This window comes from Spermophilus citellus (genome assembly GCF_964194105.1).
Source record: "Spermophilus citellus genome assembly, chromosome: 4".
Classification (NCBI taxonomy): domain Eukaryota; kingdom Metazoa; phylum Chordata; class Mammalia; order Rodentia; family Sciuridae; genus Spermophilus; species Spermophilus citellus.
This window is the reverse complement of record NC_138185.1, coordinates 79,489,605-79,510,709: the sequence shown is the minus strand read 5'-3', so window position 1 is coordinate 79,510,709 and position 21,105 is coordinate 79,489,605.

Here is a 21,105-nt window from a genome sequence, read left to right as displayed (position 1 = left end):
TGGCGAGAAACACTTTCATTGAAAGGGGTTGCAAGCTTCCAAAAATTACGAGTCTCCAGAAATCTCAGCAAATATTTTTTCACCCAAGCTGCATGATACTTTCAGGTAATGATCAGTACACTAAGCCCACTTGGTTCCCCAAATTTCGTTCTTCTATGTTGAAGCGTTCGTTTCCAGTAACAGTTAGAATTTTGGCGTTTCACTCTGTTATCTCCTATATTGATAGATGTATTTGGAACTCTAAATCAAACACGGTTTGTGCTAGCTTCTTGAAACTTGACACAGTAAAGCAGTTTCACATTCTAACTCTATATTTTGTTTCCTTTTCATGTAGCCCTAAGCAGTGACTGGCGAGAAACACTTTCATTGAAAGGGGTTGCAAGCTTCCAAAAATTACGAGTCTCCAGAAATCTCAGCAAATATTTTTTCACCCAAACTGGATGATACTTTCAGGTAATGATCAGTACACTAAGCCCACTTGGTTCCCCAAATTTCGTTCTTCTATGTTGAAGCGTTCGTTTCCAGTAACAGTTTGAATTTTGTCGTTTCACTCTGCTTTCTCCTATATTGATAGATGTATTTGGAACACTAAATCAAACACGGTTTGTGCTAGCTTCTTGAAACTTGACACAGTAAAGCAGTTTCACATTCTAACTCTATGTTTTGTTTCCTTTTCATGTAGCTTTAAGCAGTGACTGGCGAGAAACACCTTCATTGAAAGGGGTTGCAAGCTTCCAAAAATCACGAGTCTCCAGAAATCTCAGCAAATATTTTTTCACCCAAACTGGATGATATTTTCAGGAAATGATCAGTACACTTGGCCCACTTGGTTCTCCATATTTCGTTCTTCTATGTTGAAGCGTTCGTTTACAGTAACAGTTTCCACTCTGGCATTACACTCTGTTTTCTCCTATATTGATAGATGTATTTGGAACTCTAAATCAAACACGGTTTGTGCTAGCTTCTTGAAACTTGACACAGTAATGCAGTTTCACATTCTAACAATATGTTTTGTTTCCTTTTCATGTAGCCCTAAGCAGTGACTGGCGAGAAACACTTTCATTGAAAGGGGTTGCAAGCTTCCAAAAATTACGAGTCTCCAGAAATCTCAGCAAATATTTTTTCACCCAAGCTGCATGATACTTTCAGGTAATGATCAGTACACTAAGCCCACTTGGTTCCCCAAATTTCGTTCTTCTATGTTGAAGCGTTCGTTTCCAGTAACAGTTAGAATTTTGGCGTTTCACTCTGTTTTCTCCTATATTGATAGATGTATTTGGAACTCTAAATCAAACACGGTTTGTGCTAGCTTCTTGAAACTTGACACAGTAAAGCAGTTTCACATTCTAACTCTATGTTTTGTTTCCTTTTCATGTAGCCCTAAGCAGTGACTGGCGAGAAACACTTTCATTGAAAGGGGTTGCAAGCTTCCAAAAATTACGAGTCTCCAGAAATCTCAGCAAATATTTTTTCACCCAAACTGGATGATAGTTTCAGGTAATGATCAGAACACTAAGCCCACTTGGTTCTCCAAATTTCGTTCTTCTATGTTGAAGCGTTCGTTTCCAGTAACAGTTTCCATTCTGGCATTTCACTCTGTTTTCTCCTATATTGATAGATGTATTTGGAACTCTAAATCAAACACGGTTTGTGCTAGCTTCTTGAAACTTGACACAGTAAAGCAGTTTCACATTCTAACTCTATGTTTTGTTTCTTTTTCATGTAGCCCTAAGCAGTGACTGGCGAGAAACACTTTCATTGAAAGGGGTTGCAAGCTTCCAAAAATTACGAGTCTCCAGAAATCTCAGCAAATATTTTTTCTCCCAAACTGCATGATACTTTCAGGTAATGATCAGTACACTAAGCCCACTTGGTTCCCCAAATTTCGTTCTTCTATGTTGAAGCGTTCGTTTCCAGTAACAGTTTGAATTTTGTCGTTTCACTCTGTTTTCTCCTATATTGATAGATGTATTTGGAACTCTAAATCAAACACGGTTTGTGCTAGCTTCTTGAAACTTGACACAGTAAAGCAGTTTCACATTGTAACTCTATGTTTAGTTTCCTTTTCATGTAGCTTTAAGCAGTGACTGGCGAGAAACACTTTCATTGAAAGGGGTTGCAAGCTTCCAAAAATTACGAGTCTCCAGAAATCTCAGCAAATATTTTTTCACCCAAACTGGATGATACTTTCAGGTTATGATCAGTACACTAAGCCCACTTGGTTCTCCAAATTTCATTCTTCTATGTTGAAGCGTTCGTTTCCAGTAACAGTTTCCATTCTGGCATTTCACTCTGTTTTCTCCTATATTGATAGATGTATTTGGAACTCTAAATCAAACACGGTTTGTGCTAGCTTCTTGAAACTTGACACAGTAAAGCAGTTTCACATTCTAACTCTATGTTTTGTTTCCTTTTCATGTAGCCCTAAGCAGTGACTGGCGAGAAACACTTTCATTGAAAGGGGTTGCAAGCTTCCAAAAATTACGAGTCTCCAGAAATCTCAGCAAATATTTTTTCACCCAAACTGGATGATACTTTCAGGTAATGATCAGTACACTAAGCCCACTTGGTTCCCCAAATTTCGTTCAACTATGTTGAAGCGTTCGTTTCCAGTAACACTTTGAATTTTGTCGTTTCACTCTGTTTTCTCCTATATTGATAGATGTACTTGGAACACTAAATCAAACACGGTTTGTGCTAGCTTCTTGAAACTTGACACAGTAAAGCAGTTTCACATTCTAACTCTATGTTTTGTTTCCTTTTCATGTAGCTTTAAGCACTGACTGGCGAGAAAAACCTTCATTGAAAGGGGTTGCAAGCTTCCAAAAATCACGAGTCTCCAGAAATCTCAGCAAATATTTTTTCACCCAAACTGGATGATATTTTCAGGTAATGATCAGTACACTTGGCCCACTTGGTTCTCCATATTTCGTTCTTCTATGTTGAAGCGTTCGTTTACAGTAACAGTTTCCACTCTGGCATTACACTCTGTTTTCTCGTATATTGATAGATGTATTTGGAACTCTAAATCAAACACGGTTTGTGCTAGCTTCTTGAAACTTGACACAGTAATGCAGTTTCACATTCTAACAATATGTTTTGTTTCCTTTTCATGTAGCCCTAAGCAGTGACTGGCGAGAAACACTTTCATTGAAAGGGGTTGCAAGCTTCCAAAAATTACGAGTCTCCAGAAATCTCAGCAAATATTTTTTCACCCAAGCTGCATGATACTTTCAGGTAATGATCAGTACACTAAGCCCACTTAGTTCCCCAAATTTCGTTCTTCTATGTTGAAGCGTTCGTTTCCAGTAACAGTTAGAATTTTGGCGTTTCACTCTGTTTTCTCCTATATTGATAGATGTATTTGGAACTCTAAATCAAACACGGTTTGTGCTAGCTTCTTGAAACTTGACACAGTAATGCAGTTTCACATTCTAACAATATGTTTTGTTTCCTTTTCATGTAGCCCTAAGCAGTGACTGGCGAGAAACACTTTCATTGAAAGGGGTTGCAAGCTTCCAAAAATTACGAGTCTCCAGAAATCTCAGCAAATATTTTTTCACCCAAACTGGATGATAGTTTCAGGTAATGATCAGAACACTAAGCCCACTTGGTTCTCCAAATTTCGTTCTTCTATGTTGAAGCATTCATTTCCAGTAACAGTTTCCATTCTGGCATTTCACTCTGTTTTCTCCTATATTGATAGATGTATTTGGAACTCTAAATCAAACACAGTTTGTGCTAGCTTCTTGAAACTTGACACAGTAAAGCAGTTTCACATTCTAACTCTATGTTTTGTTTCCTTTTCTTGTAGCCCTAAGCAGTGACGGGCGAGAAACACTTTCATTGAAAGGGGTTTCAAGCTTCCAAAAATTACTAGTCTCCAGAAATCTCAGCAAATATATTTTCACCCAAACTGGATGATACTTTCAGGTAATGATCAGTACACTTGGCCCACTTGGTTCTCCATATTTCGTTCTTCTATGTTGAAGCGTTCGTTTACACTCAGAGTTTCCACTCTGGCATTTCACTCTGTTTTCTCCTATATTGATAGATGTATTTGGAACTCTAAATCAAACACGGTTTGTGCTAGCTTCTTGAAACTTGACACAGTAAAGCAGTTTCACATTCTAACTCTATGTTTTGTTTCTTTTTCATGTAGCCCTAAGCAGTGACTGGCGAGAAACACTTTCATTGAAAGGGGTTGGAAGCTTCCAAAAATTACGAGTCTCCAGAAATCTCAGCAAATATTTTTTCACCCAAACTGCATGATACTTTCAGGTAATGATCAGTACACTAAGCCCTCTTGGTTCCCCAAATTTCGTTCTTCTATGTTGAAGCGTTCATTTCCAGTAACAGTTTGAATTTTTGCGTTTCACTCTGTTTTCTCCTATATTGATAGATGTATTTGGAACTCTAAATCAAACACGGTTTGTGCTAATTTCTTGAAACTTGACACAGTAAAGCAGTTTCACATTCTAACTCTATGTTTTGTTTCCTTTTCATGTAGCCCTAAGCAGTGACTGGCGAGAAACACTTTCATTGAAAGGGGTTGCAAGCTTCCAAAAATTACGAGTCTCCAGAAATCTCAGCAAATATTTTTTCACCCAAACTAGATGATACTTTCAGGTAATGATCAGTACACTAAGCCCTCTTGGTTCCCCAAATTTCGTTCTTCTATGTTGAAGCGTTCGTTTACACTAACAGTTTCCACTCTGGCATTTCACTCTGTTTTCTCCTATATTGATAGATGTATTTGGAACTCTAAATCAAACACGGTTTGTGCTAGCTTCTTGAAACTTGACACAGTAAAGCAGTTTCACATTCTAACTCTATGTTTTGTTTCCTTTTCATGTAGCCCTAAGCAGTGACTGGCGAGAAACACTTTCATTGAAAGGGTTTGCAAGCTTCCAAAAATTACGAGTCTCCAGAAATCTCAGCAAATATTTTTTCACCCAAGCTGCATGATACTTTCAGGTAATGATCAGTACACTAATCCCACTTGGTTCCCCAAATTTCGTTCTTCTATGTTGAAGCATTCGTTTCCAGTAACAGTTAGAATTTTGGCGTTTCACTCTGTTTTCTCCTATATTGATAGATGTATTTGGAACTCTAAATCAAACACGGTTTGTGCTAGCTTCTTGAAACTTGACACAGTAAAGCAGTTTCACATTCTAACTCTATGTTTTGTTTCCTTTTCATGTAGCCCTAAGCAGTGACTGGCGAGAAACACTTTCATTGAAAGGGGTTGCAAGCTTCCAAAAATTACGAGTCTCCAGAAATCTCAGCAAATATTTTTTCACCCAAACTGGATGATACTTTCAGGTAATGATCAGTACACTAAGCCCACTTGGTTCCCCAAATTTCGTTCAACTATGTTGAAGCGTTCGTTTCCAGTAACAGTTTGAATTTTGTCGTTTCACTCTGTTTTCTCCTATATTGATAGATGTACTTGGAACACTAAATCAAACACGGTTTGTGCTAGCTTCTTGAAACTTGACACAGTAAAGCAGTTTCACATTCTAACTCTATGTTTTGTTTCCTTTTCATGTAGCTTTAAGCAGTGACTGGCGAGAAAAACCTTCATTGAAAGGGGTTGCAAGCTTCCAAAAATTACGAGTCTCCAGAAATCTCAGCAAATATTTTTTCACCCAAACTGGATGATATTTTCAGGTAATGATCAGTACACTTGGCCCACTTGGTTCTCCATATTTCGTTCTTCTATGTTGAAGCGTTCGTTTACAGTAACAGTTTCCACTCTGGCATTACACTCTGTTTTCTCGTATATTGATAGATGTATTTGGAACTCTAAATCAAACACGGTTTGTGCTAGCTTCTTGAAACTTGACACAGTAATGCAGTTTCACATTCTAACAATATGTTTTGTTTCCTTTTCATGTAGCCCTAAGCAGTGACTGGCGAGAAACACTTTCATTGAAAGGGGTTGCAAGCTTCCAAAAATTACGAGTCTCCAGAAATCTCAGCAAATATTTTTTCACCCAAGCTGCATGATACTTTCAGGTAATGATCAGTACACTAAGCCCACTTGGTTCCCCAAATTTCGTTCTTCTATGTTGAAGCGTTCGTTTCCAGTAACAGTTAGAATTTTGGCGTTTCACTCTGTTATCTCCTATATTGATAGATGTATTTGGAACTCTAAATCAAACACGGTTTGTGCTAGCTTCTTGAAACTTGACACAGTAAAGCAGTTTCACATTCTAACTCTATGTTTTGTTTCCTTTTCATGTAGCCCTAAGCAGTGACTGGCGAGAAACACTTTCATTGAAAGGGGTTGCAAGCTTCCAAAAATTACGAGTCTCCAGAAATCTCAGCAAATATTTTTTCACCCAAACTGGATGATACTTTCAGGTAATGATCAGTACACTAAGCCCACTTGGTTCCCCAAATTTCGTTCTTCTATGTTGAAGCGTTCGTTTCCAGTAACAGTTTGAATTTTGTCGTTTCACTCTGCTTTCTCCTATATTGATAGATGTATTTGGAACACTAAATCAAACACGGTTTGTGCTAGCTTCTTGAAACTTGACACAGTAAAGCAGTTTCACATTCTAACTCTATGTTTTGTTTCCTTTTCATGTAGCTTTAAGCAGTGACTGGCGAGAAACACCTTCATTGAAAGGGGTTGCAAGCTTCCAAAAATCACGAGTCTCCAGAAATCTCAGCAAATATTTTTTCACCCAAACTGGATGATATTTTCAGGAAATGATCAGTACACTTGGCCCACTTGGTTCTCCATATTTCGTTCTTCTATGTTGAAGCGTTCGTTTACAGTAACAGTTTCCACTCTGGCATTACACTCTGTTTTCTCCTATATTGATAGATGTATTTGGAACTCTAAATCAAACACGGTTTGTGCTAGCTTCTTGAAACTTGACACAGTAATGCAGTTTCACATTCTAACAATATGTTTTGTTTCCTTTTCATGTAGCCCTAAGCAGTGACTGGCGAGAAACACTTTCATTGAAAGGGGTTGCAAGCTTCCAAAAATTACGAGTCTCCAGAAATCTCAGCAAATATTTTTTCACCCAAGCTGCATGATACTTTCAGGTAATGATCAGTACACTAAGCCCACTTGGTTCCCCAAATTTCGTTCTTCTATGTTGAAGCGTTCGTTTCCAGTAACAGTTAGAATTTTGGCGTTTCACTCTGTTTTCTCCTATATTGATAGATGTATTTGGAACTCTAAATCAAACACGGTTTGTGCTAGCTTCTTGAAACTTGACACAGTAAAGCAGTTTCACATTCTAACTCTATGTTTTGTTTCCTTTTCATGTAGCCCTAAGCAGTGACTGGCGAGAAACACTTTCATTGAAAGGGGTTGCAAGCTTCCAAAAATTACGAGTCTCCAGAAATCTCAGCAAATATTTTTTCACCCAAACTGGATGATAGTTTCAGGTAATGATCAGAACACTAAGCCCACTTGGTTCTCCAAATTTCGTTCTTCTATGTTGAAGCGTTCGTTTCCAGTAACAGTTTCCATTCTGGCATTTCACTCTGTTTTCTCCTATATTGATAGATGTATTTGGAACTCTAAATCAAACACGGTTTGTGCTAGCTTCTTGAAACTTGACACAGTAAAGCAGTTTCACATTCTAACTCTATGTTTTGTTTCTTTTTCATGTAGCCCTAAGCAGTGACTGGCGAGAAACACTTTCATTGAAAGGGGTTGCAAGCTTCCAAAAATTACGAGTCTCCAGAAATCTCAGCAAATATTTTTTCACCCAAACTGCATGATACTTTCAGGTAATGATCAGTACACTAAGCCCACTTGGTTCCCCAAATTTCGTTCTTCAATGTTGAAGCGTTCGTTTCCAGTAACAGTTTGAATTTTGTCGTTTCACTCTGTTTTCTCCTATATTGATAGATGTATTTGGAACTCTAAATCAAACACGGTTTGTGCTAGCTTCTTGAAACTTGACACAGTAAAGCAGTTTCACATTGTAACTCTATGTTTAGTTTCCTTTTCATATAGCTTTAAGCAGTGACTGGCGAGAAACACTTTCATTGAAAGGGGTTGCAAGCTTCCAAAAATTACGAGTCTCCAGAAATCTCAGCAAATATTTTTTCACCCAAACTGGATGATACTTTCAGGTTATGATCAGTACACTAAGCCCACTTGGTTCTCCAAATTTCATTCTTCTATGTTGAAGCGTTCGTTTCCAGTAACAGTTTCCATTCTGGCATTTCACTCTGTTTTCTCCTATATTGATAGATGTATTTGGAACTCTAAATCAAACACGGTTTGTGCTAGCTTCTTGAAACTTGACACAGTAAAGCAGTTTCACATTCTAACTCTATGTTTTGTTTCCTTTTCATGTAGCCCTAAGCAGTGACTGGCGAGAAACACTTTCATTGAAAGGGGTTGCAAGCTTCCAAAAATTACGAGTCTCCAGAAATCTCAGCAAATATTTTTTCACCCAAACTGGATGATACTTTCAGGTAATGATCAGTACACTAAGCCCACTTGGTTCCCCAAATTTCGTTCAACTATGTTGAAGCGTTCGTTTCCAGTAACACTTTGAATTTTGTCGTTTCACTCTGTTTTCTCCTATATTGATAGATGTACTTGGAACACTAAATCAAACACGGTTTGTGCTAGCTTCTTGAAACTTGACACAGTAAAGCAGTTTCACATTCTAACTCTATGTTTTGTTTCCTTTTCATGTAGCTTTAAGCACTGACTGGCGAGAAAAACCTTCATTGAAAGGGGTTGCAAGCTTCCAAAAATCACGAGTCTCCAGAAATCTCAGCAAATATTTTTTCACCCAAACTGGATGATATTTTCAGGTAATGATCAGTACACTTGGCCCACTTGGTTCTCCATATTTCGTTCTTCTATGTTGAAGCGTTCGTTTACAGTAACAGTTTCCACTCTGGCATTACACTCTGTTTTCTCGTATATTGATAGATGTATTTGGAACTCTAAATCAAACACGGTTTGTGCTAGCTTCTTGAAACTTGACACAGTAATGCAGTTTCACATTCTAACAATATGTTTTGTTTCCTTTTCATGTAGCCCTAAGCAGTGACTGGCGAGAAACACTTTCATTGAAAGGGGTTGCAAGCTTCCAAAAATTACGAGTCTCCAGAAATCTCAGCAAATATTTTTTCACCCAAGCTGCATGATACTTTCAGGTAATGATCAGTACACTAAGCCCACTTGGTTCCCCAAATTTCGTTCTTCTATGTTGAAGCGTTCGTTTCCAGTAACAGTTAGAATTTTGGCGTTTCACTCTGTTTTCTCCTATATTGATAGATGTATTTGGAACTCTAAATCAAACACGGTTTGTGCTAGCTTCTTGAAACTTGACACAGTAATGCAGTTTCACATTCTAACAATATGTTTTGTTTCCTTTTCATGTAGCCCTAAGCAGTGACTGGCGAGAAACACTTTCATTGAAAGGGGTTGCAAGCTTCCAAAAATTACGAGTCTCCAGAAATCTCAGCAAATATTTTTTCACCCAAACTGGATGATAGTTTCAGGTAATGATCAGAACACTAAGCCCACTTGGTTCTCCAAATTTCGTTCTTCTATGTTGAAGCATTCGTTTCCAGTAACAGTTTCCATTCTGGCATTTCACTCTGTTTTCTCCTATATTGATAGATGTATTTGGAACTCTAAATCAAACACAGTTTGTGCTAGCTTCTTGAAACTTGACACAGTAAAGCAGTTTCACATTCTAACTCTATGTTTTGTTTCCTTTTCTTGTAGCCCTAAGCAGTGACGGGCGAGAAACACTTTCATTGAAAGGGGTTTCAAGCTTCCAAAAATTACTAGTCTCCAGAAATCTCAGCAAATATATTTTCACCCAAACTGGATGATACTTTCAGGTAATGATCAGTACACTTGGCCCACTTGGTTCTCCATATTTCGTTCTTCTATGTTGAAGCGTTCGTTTACACTCAGAGTTTCCACTCTGGCATTTCACTCTGTTTTCTCCTATATTGATAGATGTATTTGGAACTCTAAATCAAACACGGTTTGTGCTAGCTTCTTGAAACTTGACACAGTAAAGCAGTTTCACATTCTAACTCTATGTTTTGTTTCTTTTTCATGTAGCCCTAAGCAGTGACTGGCGAGAAACACTTTCATTGAAAGGGGTTGGAAGCTTCCAAAAATTACGAGTCTCCAGAAATCTCAGCAAATATTTTTTCACCCAAACTGCATGATACTTTCAGGTAATGATCAGTACACTAAGCCCACTTGGTTCCCCAAATTTCGTTCTTCTATGTTGAAGCGTTCATTTCCAGTAACAGTTTGAATTTTTGCGTTTCACTCTGTTTTCTCCTATATTGATAGATGTATTTGGAACTCTAAATCAAACACGGTTTGTGCTAATTTCTTGAAACTTGACACAGTAAAGCAGTTTCACATTCTAACTCTATGTTTTGTTTCCTTTTCATGTAGCCCTAAGCAGTGACTGGCGAGAAACACTTTCATTGAAAGGGGTTGCAAGCTTCCAAAAATTACGAGTCTCCAGAAATCTCAGCAAATATTTTTTCACCCAAACTAGATGATACTTTCAGGTAATGATCAGTACACTAAGCCCTCTTGGTTCCCCAAATTTCGTTCTTCTATGTTGAAGCGTTCGTTTACACTAACAGTTTCCACTCTGGCATTTCACTCTGTTTTCTCCTATATTGATAGATGTATTTGGAACTCTAAATCAAACACGGTTTGTGCTAGCTTCTTGAAACTTGACACAGTAAAGCAGTTTCACATTCTAACTCTATGTTTTGTTTCCTTTTCATGTAGCCCTAAGCAGTGACTGGCGAGAAACACTTTCATTGAAAGGGTTTGCAAGCTTCCAAAAATTACGAGTCTCCAGAAATCTCAGCAAATATTTTTTCACCCAAGCTGCATGATACTTTCAGGTAATGATCAGTACACTAATCCCACTTGGTTCCCCAAATTTCGTTCTTCTATGTTGAAGCATTCGTTTCCAGTAACAGTTAGAATTTTGGCGTTTCACTCTGTTTTCTCCTATATTGATAGATGTATTTGGAACTCTAAATCAAACACGGTTTGTGCTAGCTTCTTGAAACTTGACACAGTAAAGCAGTTTCACATTCTAACTCTATGTTTTGTTTCCTTTTCATGTAGCCCTAAGCAGTGACTGGCGAGAAACACTTTCATTGAAAGGGGTTGCAAGCTTCCAAAAATTACGAGTCTCCAGAAATCTCAGCAAATATTTTTTCACCCAAACTGGATGATACTTTCAGGTAATGATCAGTACACTAAGCCCACTTGGTTCTCCAAATTTCGTTCTTCTATGTTGAAGCGTTCGTTTCCAGTAACAGTTTGAATTTTGTCGTTTCACTCTTTTTTCTCCTATATTGATAGATGTATTTGGAACTCTAAATCAAACACGGTTTGTGCTAGCTTCTTGAAACTTGACACAGTAAAGAAGTTTCAGATTGTAACTCTATGTTTTGTTTCCTTTTCATGTAGCTTTAAGCAGTGACTGGCGAGAAACACCTTCATTGAAAGGGGTTGCAAGCTTCCAAAAATCACGAGTCTCCAGAAATCTCAGCAAATATTTTTTCACCCAAACTGGATGATACTTTCAGGTAATGATCAGTACACTTGGCCCACTTGGTTCTCCATATTTTGTTCTTCTATGTTGAAGCGTTCGTTTACAGTAACAGGTTCCACTCTGGCATTACACTCTGTTTTCTCCTATATTGATAGATGTATTTGGAACTCTAAATCAAACACGGTTTGTGCTAGCTTCTTGAAACTTGACACAGTAATGCAGTTTCACATTCTAACAATATGTTTTGTTTCCTTTTCATGTAGCCCTAAGCAGTGACTGGCGAGAAACACTTTCATTGAAAGGGGTTGCAAGCTTCCAAAAATTACGAGTCTCCAGAAATCTCAGCAAATATTTTTTCACCCAAGCTACATGATACTTTCAGGTAATGATCAGTACACTAAGCCCACTTGGTTCCCCAAATTTCGTTCTTCTATGTTGAAGCGTTCGTTTCCAGTAACAGTTAGAATTTTGGCGTTTCACTCTGTTTTCTCCTATATTGATAAATGTATTTGGAACTCTAAATCAAACACGGTTTGTGCTAGCTTCTTGAAACTTGACACAGTAAAGCAGTTTCACATTCTAACTCTATGTTTTGTTTCCTTTTCATGTAGCCCTAAGCAGTGACTGGCGAGAAACACTTTCATTGAAAGGGGTTGCAAGCTTCCAAAAATTACGAGTCTCCAGAAATCTCAGCAAATATTTTTTCACCCAAACTGGATGATAGTTTCAGGTAATGATCAGAACACTAATCCCACTTGGTTCTCCAAATTTCGTTCTTCTATGTTGAAGCGTTCGTTTCCAGTAACAGTTTCCATTCTGGCATTTCACTCTGTTTTCTCCTATATTGATAGATGTATTTGGAACTCTAAATCAAACACAGTTTGTGCTAGCTTCTTGAAACTTGACACAGTAAAGCAGTTTCACATTCTAACTCTATGTTTTGTTTCCTTTTCTTGTAGCCCTAAGCAGTGACGGGCGAGAAACACTTTCATTGAAAGGGGTTGCAAGCTTCCAAAAATTACTAGTCTCCAGAAATCTCAGCAAATATTTTTTCACCCAAACTGGATGATACTTTCAGGTAATGATCAGTACACTTGGCCCACTTGGTTCTCCATATTTCGTTCTTCTATGTTGAAGCGTTCGTTTACACTAACAGTTTCCACTCTGGCATTTCACTCTGTTTTCTCCTATATTGATAGATGTATTTGGAACTCTAAATCAAACACGGTTTGTGCTAGCTTCTTGAAACTTGACACAGTAAAGCAGTTTCACATTCTAACTCTATGTTTTGTTTCCTTTTCATGTAGCCCTAAGCAGTGACTGGCGAGAAACACTTTCATTGAAAGGGGTTGCAAGCTTCCAAAAATTACGAGTCTCCAGAAATCTCAGCAAATATTTTTTCACCCATACTGGATGATACTTTCAGGTAATGATCAGTACACTAAGCCCACTTGGTTCCCCAAATTTCGTTCTTCTATGTTGAAGCGTTCGTTTCCAGTAACAGTTTGAATTTTGTCGTTTCACTCTGTTTTCTCCTATATTGATAGATGTATTTGGAACTCTAAATCAAACACGGTTTGTGCTAGCTTCTTGAAACTTGACACAGTAAAGCAGTTTCACATTCTAACTCTATGTTTTGTTTCCTTTTCATGTAGCCCTAAGCAGTGACTGGCGAGAAACACTTTCATTGAAAGGGGTTGCAAGCTTCCAAAAATTACGAGTCTCCAGAAATCTCAGCAAATATTTTTTCACCCAAACTAGATGATACTTTCAGGTAATGATCAGTACACTAAGTCCTCTTGGTTCCCCAAATTTCGTTCTTCTATGTTGAAGCGTTCGTTTCCAGTAACAGTTTGAATTTTGTCGTTTCACTCTGTTTTCTCCTATATTGATAGATGTATTTGGAACTCTAAATGAAACACGGTTTGTGCTAGCTTCTTGAAACTTGACACAGTAAAGCAGTTTCACATTGTAACTCTATGTTTTGTTTCCTTTTCATGTAGCTTTAAGCAGTGACTGGCGAGAAACACTTTCATTGAAAGGGGTTGCAAGCTTCCAAAAATTACGAGTCTCCAGAAATCTCAGCAAATATTTTTTCACCCAAACTGGATGATACTTTCAGGTAATGATCAGTACACTAAGCCCACTTGGTTCTCCAAATTTCATTCTTCTATGTTGAAGCGTTCGTTTCCAGTAACAGTTTCCATTCTGGCATTTCACTCTGTTTTCTCCTATATTGATAGATGTATTTGGAACTCTAAATCAAACACGGTTTGTGCTAGCTTCTTGAAACTTGACACAGTAAAGCAGTTTCACATTCTAACTCTATGTTTTGTTTCCTTTTCATGTAGCCCTAAGCAGTGACTGGCGAGAAACACTTTCATTGAAAGGGGTTGCAAGCTTCCAAAAATTACGAGTCTCCAGAAATCTCAGCAAATATTTTTTCACCCAAACTAGATGATACTTTCAGGTAATGATCAGTACACTAAGTCCTCTTGGTTCCCCAAATTTCGTTCTTCTATGTTGAAGCGTTCGTTTCCAGTAACAGTTTGAATTTTGTCGTTTCACTCTGTTTTCTCCTATATTGATAGATGTATTTGGAACTCTAAATGAAACACGGTTTGTGCTAGCTTCTTGAAACTTGACACAGTAAAGCAGTTTCACATTCTAACTCTATGTTTTGTTTCCTTTTCATGTAGCCCTAAGCAGTGACTGGCGAGAAACACTTTCATTGAAAGGGGTTGCAAGCTTCCAAAAATTACGAGTCTCCAGAAATCTCAGCAAATATTTTTTCACCCAAACTGGATGATACTTTCAGGTAATGATCAGTACACTAAGCCCACTTGGTTCCCCAAATTTCGTTCTTCTATGTTGAAGCGTTCGTTTCCAGTAACAGTTTGAATTTTGTCGTTTCACTCTGCTTTCTCCTATATTGATAGATGTATTTGGAACACTAAATCAAACACGGTTTGTGCTAGCTTCTTGAAACTTGACACAGTAAAGCAGTTTCACATTCTAACTCTATGTTTTGTTTCCTTTTCATGTAGCTTTAAGCAGTGACTGGCGAGAAACACCTTCATTGAAAGGGGTTGCAAGCTTCCAAAAATCACGAGTCTCCAGAAATCTCAGCAAATATTTTTTCACCCAAACTGGATGATATTTTCAGGAAATGATCAGTACACTTGGCCCACTTGGTTCTCCATATTTCGTTCTTCTATGTTGAAGCGTTCGTTTACAGTAACAGTTTCCACTCTGGCATTACACTCTGTTTTCTCCTATATTGATAGATGTATTTGGAACTCTAAATCAAACACGGTTTGTGCTAGCTTCTTGAAACTTGACACAGTAATGCAGTTTCACATTCTAACAATATGTTTTGTTTCCTTTTCATGTAGCCCTAAGCAGTGACTGGCGAGAAACACTTTCATTGAAAGGGGTTGCAAGCTTCCAAAAATTACGAGTCTCCAGAAATCTCAGCAAATATTTTTTCACCCAAGCTGCATGATACTTTCAGGTAATGATCAGTACACTAAGCCCACTTGGTTCCCCAAATTTCGTTCTTCTATGTTGAAGCGTTCGTTTCCAGTAACAGTTAGAATTTTGGCGTTTCACTCTGTTTTCTCCTATATTGATAGATGTATTTGGAACTCTAAATCAAACACGGTTTGTGCTAGCTTCTTGAAACTTGACACAGTAAAGCAGTTTCACATTCTAACTCTATGTTTTGTTTCCTTTTCATGTAGCCCTAAGCAGTGACTGGCGAGAAACACTTTCATTGAAAGGGGTTGCAAGCTTCCAAAAATTACGAGTCTCCAGAAATCTCAGCAAATATTTTTTCACCCAAACTGGATGATAGTTTCAGGTAATGATCAGAACACTAAGCCCACTTGGTTCTCCAAATTTCGTTCTTCTATGTTGAAGCGTTCGTTTCCAGTAACAGTTTCCATTCTGGCATTTCACTCTGTTTTCTCCTATATTGATAGATGTATTTGGAACTCTAAATCAAACACGGTTTGTGCTAGCTTCTTGAAACTTGACACAGTAAAGCAGTTTCACATTCTAACTCTATGTTTTGTTTCTTTTTCATGTAGCCCTAAGCAGTGACTGGCGAGAAACACTTTCATTGAAAGGGGTTGCAAGCTTCCAAAAATTACGAGTCTCCAGAAATCTCAGCAAATATTTTTTCACCCAAACTGCATGATACTTTCAGGTAATGATCAGTACACTAAGCCCACTTGGTTCCCCAAATTTCGTTCTTCAATGTTGAAGCGTTCGTTTCCAGTAACAGTTTGAATTTTGTCGTTTCACTCTGTTTTCTCCTATATTGATAGATGTATTTGGAACTCTAAATCAAACACGGTTTGTGCTAGCTTCTTGAAACTTGACACAGTAAAGCAGTTTCACATTGTAACTCTATGTTTAGTTTCCTTTTCATATAGCTTTAAGCAGTGACTGGCGAGAAACACTTTCATTGAAAGGGGTTGCAAGCTTCCAAAAATTACGAGTCTCCAGAAATCTCAGCAAATATTTTTTCACCCAAACTGGATGATACTTTCAGGTTATGATCAGTACACTAAGCCCACTTGGTTCTCCAAATTTCATTCTTCTATGTTGAAGCGTTCGTTTCCAGTAACAGTTTCCATTCTGGCATTTCACTCTGTTTTCTCCTATATTGATAGATGTATTTGGAACTCTAAATCAAACACGGTTTGTGCTAGCTTCTTGAAACTTGACACAGTAAAGCAGTTTCACATTCTAACTCTATGTTTTGTTTCCTTTTCATGTAGCCCTAAGCAGTGACTGGCGAGAAACACTTTCATTGAAAGGGGTTGCAAGCTTCCAAAAATTACGAGTCTCCAGAAATCTCAGCAAATATTTTTTCACCCAAACTGGATGATACTTTCAGGTAATGATCAGTACACTAAGCCCACTTGGTTCCCCAAATTTCGTTCAACTATGTTGAAGCGTTCGTTTCCAGTAACACTTTGAATTTTGTCGTTTCACTCTGTTTTCTCCTATATTGATAGATGTACTTGGAACACTAAATCAAACACGGTTTGTGCTAGCTTCTTGAAACTTGACACAGTAAAGCAGTTTCACATTCTAACTCTATGTTTTGTTTCCTTTTCATGTAGCTTTAAGCACTGACTGGCGAGAAAAACCTTCATTGAAAGGGGTTGCAAGCTTCCAAAAATCACGAGTCTCCAGAAATCTCAGCAAATATTTTTTCACCCAAACTGGATGATATTTTCAGGTAATGATCAGTACACTTGGCCCACTTGGTTCTCCATATTTCGTTCTTCTATGTTGAAGCGTTCGTTTACAGTAACAGTTTCCACTCTGGCATTACACTCTGTTTTCTCGTATATTGATAGATGTATTTGGAACTCTAAATCAAACACGGTTTGTGCTAGCTTCTTGAAACTTGACACAGTAATGCAGTTTCACATTCTAACAATATGTTTTGTTTCCTTTTCATGTAGCCCTAAGCAGTGACTGGCGAGAAACACTTTCATTGAAAGGGGTTGCAAGCTTCCAAAAATTACGAGTCTCCAGAAATCTCAGCAAATATTTTTTCACCCAAGCTGCATGATACTTTCAGGTAATGATCAGTACACTAAGCCCACTTGGTTCCCCAAATTTCGTTCTTCTATGTTGAAGCGTTCGTTTCCAGTAACAGTTAGAATTTTGGCGTTTCACTCTGTTTTCTCCTATATTGATAGATGTATTTGGAACTCTAAATCAAACACGGTTTGTGCTAGCTTCTTGAAACTTGACACAGTAATGCAGTTTCACATTCTAACAATATGTTTTGTTTCCTTTTCATGTAGCCCTAAGCAGTGACTGGCGAGAAACACTTTCATTGAAAGGGGTTGCAAGCTTCCAAAAATTACGAGTCTCCAGAAATCTCAGCAAATATTTTTTCACCCAAACTGGATGATAGTTTCAGGTAATGATCAGAACACTAAGCCCACTTGGTTCTCCAAATTTCGTTCTTCTATGTTGAAGCATTCGTTTCCAGTAACAGTTTCCATTCTGGCATTTCACTCTGTTTTCTCCTATATTGATAGATGTATTTGGAACTCTAAATCAAACACAGTTTGTGCTAGCTTCTTGAAACTTGACACAGTAAAGCAGTTTCACATTCTAACTCTATGTTTTGTTTCCTTTTCTTGTAGCCCTAAGCAGTGACGGGCGAGAAACACTTTCATTGAAAGGGGTTTCAAGCTTCCAAAAATTACTAGTCTCCAGAAATCTCAGCAAATATATTTTCACCCAAACTGGATGATACTTTCAGGTAATGATCAGTACACTTGGCCCACTTGGTTCTCCATATTTCGTTCTTCTATGTTGAAGCGTTCGTTTACACTCAGAGTTTCCACTCTGGCATTTCACTCTGTTTTCTCCTATATTGATAGATGTATTTGGAACTCTAAATCAAACACGGTTTGTGCTAGCTTCTTGAAACTTGACACAGTAAAGCAGTTTCACATTCTAACTCTATGTTTTGTTTCTTTTTCATGTAGCCCTAAGCAGTGACTGGCGAGAAACACTTTCATTGAAAGGGGTTGGAAGCTTCCAAAAATTACGAGTCTCCAGAAATCTCAGCAAATATTTTTTCACCCAAACTGCATGATACTTTCAGGTAATGATCAGTACACTAAGCCCACTTGGTTCCCCAAATTTCGTTCTTCTATGTTGAAGCGTTCATTTCCAGTAACAGTTTGAATTTTTGCGTTTCACTCTGTTTTCTCCTATATTGATAGATGTATTTGGAACTCTAAATCAAACACGGTTTGTGCTAATTTCTTGAAACTTGACACAGTAAAGCAGTTTCACATTCTAACTCTATGTTTTGTTTCCTTTTCATGTAGCCCTAAGCAGTGACTGGCGAGAAACACTTTCATTGAAAGGGGTTGCAAGCTTCCAAAAATTACGAGTCTCCAGAAATCTCAGCAAATATTTTTTCACCCAAACTAGATGATACTTTCAGGTAATGATCAGTACACTAAGCCCTCTTGGTTCCCCAAATTTCGTTCTTCTATGTTGAAGCGTTCGTTTACACTAACAGTTTCCACTCTGGCATTTCACTCTGTTTTCTCCTATATTGATAGATGTATTTGGAACTCTAAATCAAACACGGTTTGTGCTAGCTTCTTGAAACTTGACACAGTAAAGCAGTTTCACATTCTAACTCTATGTTTTGTTTCCTTTTCATGTAGCCCTAAGCAGTGACTGGCGAGAAACACTTTCATTGAAAGGGTTTGCAAGCTTCCAAAAATTACGAGTCTCCAGAAATCTCAGCAAATATTTTTTCACCCAAGCTGCATGATACTTTCAGGTAATGATCAGTACACTAATCCCACTTGGTTCCCCAAATTTCGTTCTTCTATGTTGAAGCATTCGTTTCCAGTAACAGTTAGAATTTTGGCGTTTCACTCTGTTTTCTCCTATATTGATAGATGTATTTGGAACTCTAAATCAAACACGGTTTGTGCTAGCTTCTTGAAACTTGACACAGTAAAGCAGTTTCACATTCTAACTCTATGTTTTGTTTCCTTTTCATGTAGCCCTAAGCAGTGACTGGCGAGAAACACTTTCATTGAAAGGGGTTGCAAGCTTCCAAAAATTACGAGTCTCCAGAAATCTCAGCAAATATTTTTTCACCCAAACTGGATGATACTTTCAGGTAATGATCAGTACACTAAGCCCACTTGGTTCTCCAAATTTCGTTCTTCTATGTTGAAGCGTTCGTTTCCAGTAACAGTTTGAATTTTGTCGTTTCACTCTTTTTTCTCCTATATTGATAGATGTATTTGGAACTCTAAATCAAACACGGTTTGTGCTAGCTTCTTGAAACTTGACACAGTAAAGAAGTTTCAGATTGTAACTCTATGTTTTGTTTCCTTTTCATGTAGCTTTAAGCAGTGACTGGCGAGAAACACCTTCATTGAAAGGGGTTGCAAGCTTCCAAAAATCACGAGTCTCCAGAAATCTCAGCAAATATTTTTTCACCCAAACTGGATGATACTTTCAGGTAATGATCAGTACACTTGGCCCACTTGGTTCTCCATATTTTGTTCTTCTATGTTGAAGCGTTCGTTTACAGTAACAGGTTCCACTCTGGCATTACACTCTGTTTTCTCCTATATTGATAGATGTATTTGGAACTCTAAATCAAACACGGTTTGTGCTAGCTTCTTGAAACTTGACACAGTAATGCAGTTTCACATTCTAACAATATGTTTTGTTTCCTTTTCATGTAGCCCTAAGCAGTGACTGGCGAGAAACACTTTCATTGAAAGGGGTTGCAAGCTTCCAAAAATTACGAGTCTCCAGAAATCTCAGCAAATATTTTTTCACCCAAGCTACATGATACTTTCAGGTAATGATCAGTACACTAAGCCCACTTGGTTCCCCAAATTTCGTTCTTCTATGTTGAAGCGTTCGTTTCCAGTAACAGTTAGAATTTTGGCGTTTCACTCTGTTTTCTCCTATATTGATAAATGTATTTGGAACTCTAAATCAAACACGGTTTGTGCTAGCTTCTTGAAACTTGACACAGTAAAGCAGTTTCACATTCTAACTCTATGTTTTGTTTCCTTTTCATGTAGCCCTAAGCAGTGACTGGCGAGAAACACTTTCATTGAAAGGGGTTGCAAGCTTCCAAAAATTACGAGTCTCCAGAAATCTCAGCAAATATTTTTTCACCCAAACTGGATGATAGTTTCAGGTAATGATCAGAACACTAATCCCACTTGGTTCTCCAAATTTCGTTCTTCTATGTTGAAGCGTTCGTTTCCAGTAACAGTTTCCATTCTGGCATTTCACTCTGTTTTCTCCTATATTGATAGATGTATTTGGAACTCTAAATCAAACACAGTTTGTGCTAGCTTCTTGAAACTTGACACAGTAAAGCAGTTTCACATTCTAACTCTATGTTTTGTTTCCTTTTCTTGTAGCCCTAAGCAGTGACGGGCGAGAAACACTTTCATTGAAAGGGGTTGCAAGCTTCCAAAAATTACTAGTCTCCAGAAATCTCAGCAAATATTTTTTCACCCAAACTGGATGATACTTTCAGGTAATGATCAGTACACTTGGCCCACTTGGTTCTCCATATTTCGTTCTTCTATGTTGAAGCGTTCGTTTACACTAACAGTTTCCACTCTGGCATTTCACTCTGTTTTCTCCTATATTGATAGATGTATTTGGAACTCTAAATCAAACACGGTTTGTGCTAGCTTCTTGAAACTTGACACAGTAAAGCAGTTTCACATTCTAACTCTATGTTTTGTTTCCTTTTCATGTAGCCCTAAGCAGTGACTGGCGAGAAACACTTTCATTGAAAGGGGTTGCAAGCTTCCAAAAATTACGAGTCTCCAGAAATCTCAGCAAATATTTTTTCACCCATACTGGATGATACTTTCAGGTAATGATCAGTACACTAAGCCCACTTGGTTCCCCAAATTTCGTTCTTCTATGTTGAAGCGTTCGTTTCCAGTAACAGTTTGAATTTTGTCGTTTCACTCTGTTTTCTCCTATATTGATA